This window comes from Silene latifolia, chromosome Y (assembly GCF_048544455.1).
Source record: "Silene latifolia isolate original U9 population chromosome Y, ASM4854445v1, whole genome shotgun sequence".
In the NCBI taxonomy this organism is placed as follows: Eukaryota; Viridiplantae; Streptophyta; class Magnoliopsida; order Caryophyllales; family Caryophyllaceae; genus Silene; species Silene latifolia.
In genome coordinates, this window is record NC_133538.1 from 472,995,471 (window position 1) to 472,999,478 (window position 4,008).

At 41.9% G+C, this 4,008-nt stretch overlaps 1 non-coding gene across 1 annotated transcript; it reads left to right on the forward strand.

Annotated features, from left to right (window-relative positions):
- Nucleotides 1–2,518: 2,518 nt before the first annotated feature.
- LOC141637021 (small nucleolar RNA R71) lies at nt 2,519–2,625 on the forward strand. Its single transcript, XR_012541585.1, has one exon. It is a non-coding gene; the product is annotated as a small nucleolar RNA R71 (small nucleolar RNA).
- The last annotated feature ends 1,383 nt before the right edge of the window (nt 2,626–4,008 follow it).

A 4,008-nucleotide genomic window follows, 5' to 3' on the forward strand; every position in this document is an offset into this window, starting at 1 on the left:
GACGCTCGAATTTCCCGAAGACGAGCGGATTCCCCTGAAGACGCTCGGATTCTCCCTGTTTTACCCGGATTCAGTTCCATCCGTCCACTTGCATATCCCTTGTCATTTTTCATTCTTCAAATTCCGTGTTCTTCATTGTAGGGGCACTACTAAGGCATGAATAGCCTAGGCAATTGCTATCCCCACACTAAGCTAAAGCACTACACATCAATTAAATCATTAGTCCCTCCCTCACTTCTCTCGAAAATGATAATTACCTTGATCAAAGCATAAAAATCCAAAAAAAAATTACAAAAATGCAATGTAAGAATTAAAATGCAAGTTAAGGAGTTAGAAATATTTATAAATGGTGGTTTGGAGAGGACTCCACCAAACTCTCATCCTTAGTGAGATGTCATGGGGGCATGTCCAAGGCGTTGTTGTTGTTGCTCAACACCTTGAAAAAGTAGTCAAAATCTTGTTCATTATCATGATATAGATCTTCAATAGACCTTTGCCCTTGTTGTCCTTCATGTCAGTCTTGATCGATAGCATTACCAATATAAGGATTGAAAATCCCTTCAAACTCATCGTCCCAAAGACTACAAACTTCATCTACTTGATCACTAAAGATCTCTTGAGTTGATAGAGACAACTCTCCCACTTCCTTATCTTGGCCAATGAGGCCATCCTCTTCATTGCTTGGTTTTGGTGAGCTTTTCAAGCTCTCTTTGCTACAATTCACTTGCTCTTTGAATTGAGCATCTTCAATTTTCTTCTTCAATTGGAATTCCGACTTCTTCCTATCATCCTTCCGGCTATAATGATCAACCATAAAATATGGTTCATGCAAATGGGGAGCTCTCATGGTCTTGTCAAGATTGAAAGTTATGCTCTCATCTCCCACTTCTAGAGTGAGCTCTCCATGCTTCACATCAATCACCGTACCTGCGGTGTGTAAGAAAGGTCTTCCTAGAATGATTGGAATGTTGGAGTCTTCTTCCATGTCAACAATGACAAGTCCACCGGGATGAAAAATTTCCCAACTCTTACGGGAACATGTTCCCATATCCCTAATGGTGTCTTCATCGATCTATCGGCCATTTGGAGTGTGATATTGGTGCATTTAAGCTCTCCCATCCCTAACCTTTTACTCACCGAGTACGGCATAACACTCACACTAGCCCCTAGATCACATAAGGCTTTGTTGATCGTGGTGTCGCCAATGGTACACGGTATTGAGAAGCTTCCCGGATCTTTGAGTTTTGGAGGTGAACTCCCTTAAAGGATTGCACTACTCACCTTAGTGAAGGCGATAGTCTCAAGCTTCCGGATTGACTTCTTCTTTGTGAGGATGTCTTTCATGTATTTTGCATAGGCCGGCACGTGATTGATTAATTCCGTGAAAGGAATCGAGACTTCCAAATTCTTCACAATTTCCATAAATTTTCCAAGTTGGTCATCAAATTTGGGCTTGGCTTGACGACTTGGAAAAGGAAGTCTAATCACAATGGGCTCCTTCTCCTGGACCTTGTCTTCATTTTTCATTGAAATTTCTTCTTTTGATGGTTCTCCATCCTTGGAGTTTTGCACAATTTCTTCTTTGTCACTAGCTTCCACAACTTCATCCTCAACTTGCTTCTTTGGTGCTTCATACCTTGTACCAATTCTCAAGTGAATGGCACTAACCGTTTCATGTCTTGGAGGATTACTTTGAGGTGGTAATTGCCCCTTTTGTCTTTTTGAGCTTGAAGATGCTAGTTGAGTCAATTGGGTTTCCAACATTTTGGTGTAAGCTAGGATGTTGTTGATGGTGATTTCCTTTGCTTGACTATCTTTTTGCATTTGAGTGAAAAACTGTTGTTGATTCTTTTGCATTTGGAGGACCGCTTTTTGAACATCAAAACCTTGGTCATTTTGTTGATTGTATGGAGTTTGATTTTGGTAACCTTGGTTTTGGTTGTAAAAGGGTCTTTGATTTTGGTTTCTCATGGGGGGTGGGGTGTATGTTGGTTGAGGGTTTTGAACATTTTGGCTTTTGTATGAGAGATTTGGATGGAATTTGGTGTTTTCATTGTAATAGTTTGAATAAGGGGTACCACTCTTGTATGCTTGGAAAGCATTCACTTGTTCATTTGTTCCCCTACATTCACTTTGGTCATGTCCCAAAGTTCCACAATTCTCACTTATCCCACTTGGGATTGATGAAGATGCCGTCATGGCATTAACATGATGCTTTGGTGATTTCGAGGCTTCTTCAAGTATAGCCATAGCTTTTTCAAACTTCAAATTGATGGTATCAATGTGAGCACTAAGTTGAGCATCCAATTGAGTAATGGAGTCCACTTCATGCTTTCCTCCTCTAGTAGCCTTGCGAGGTCTTCTATATTGTGAGTTATGGACCGCCATTTCCTCAATTGTGTTCCAAGTTTGATTGTCATCAACTTCGGTGAACATTCCATTCGATCCCATGTTGAGAATATTTCTTGAGTCTTCATAAAGACCGTTCCAAAATTGTTCTACCAAGAACCACTCGCTAAGTCCATGATGAGGACATGAGCGGCAAATTCCTTTGAATCGCTCCCAAGCTTCATACAAAGATTCTTCATCTCTTTGCTTAAAGCCCGTAATTTGAGCTCTTAGCATGTTAGTCTTTTCCGGTGGATAGAACTTTTTGTAGAAAGCTAGAGCCAATTTCTTCCAAGAATCAATTCCGAGAGTAGCCTTATCAAGGCCTTTCAACCATTGCTTCGTGGTGCCAATTAGAGAAAAAGGAAATAAGACCCTTCGAATTTGGTCTTGAGTTACACCGGTTTGAGAAATCACCACAATAGTCACAAAAAGTCTCCATATGAGAGTGAGGGTCTTCACTAGGCATCCCCCCAAATTGGCTTCTTTCGACTAATTGGATAAATGCGGATTTGGCAATAAAATTTCCGGTTAGATGTTGTGGTGTGGGAGTACCATTGGGTAGGTTCTCCTCGGTGGGTACGGAATGTGATGAAAACTTAGGCATTGTGGGTTGATTTTGTGTTGGATTTTGTGTTGGGTTCTCCTCACCTTCTCTTGCAATAGGGTTGATGAACTCAATAGTATTTGGTTGAATATCTACAACCTCACCAATACCTCTCAAAGCTCTCCTAGCAAGTCTTCTATTGGTTGCAATAGGGTTGATGAACTCAATAGCATGCCATGATGGTTGCGGAAGTAGTCCATTCTGGAATTGGGAGTTTTGGTTGTTAGAGGGACCCTCCGTTGGACGTGGTATAGGTGTTGGTGGGTTGAATATCAGCCGGTGGTATGCGTCCTCGAGTCAGGTGATCCTCTCGAAGAGACTAGCAATGTTTTTCTCGACTTTCTGAAACATGGCGACCATGGACGCGACGCTGAACACTAACATCGCGTATGGGGTGTCCTTTTCTAAGGCATTGATCTCGTCTTCAAAAGGCAAGATGAGATACGAGCAATCGAGAGTTGGCTCATCATCTGAAATGGTGTGAATTCCCAAAGGCTTCGTTTTGTTGTTTGGTTTTCCGGGCAGAGGTAGGGGTAGCTCTCCTTCCTCGATCATATCCTGGATAGCGTGCTTCAGCTTGAATCAAGTTTCTATGTCATGGCCTTTGCCTTGGTGATATTGGCAATAGGCGTTACGGTACAAGAAGCGGGTTTTCTTTGCTTCAGGCGGGTCCGGAGTGGGCCTGATTGGTTGCAGTTTCCCTTTTTCCATAAGCCTTTTCAGGGCGCTAGCGTAGGTCGATCCCAAGTTGGTGAATATCCTTTGGGGACGTTCGGCTTTGTTTGTAGTTGTCTCAAGGAGGTTTGAAAATCGTCATTACGACGGCATGACAAAGGCTTAAAACGGCCGGCGAAAGACCGAGGTTTAAAACGGCAATTATAATGGCACAAAAAGGTGTTATGAAAAGTTCAGAAATGACACGGAATGACTTATGATAACATAGCACATAAGCACTCAAAGTTCATTTTATTATGCATAATGCTGACACGGGTATTTTCTTAATAAGGGTGGTT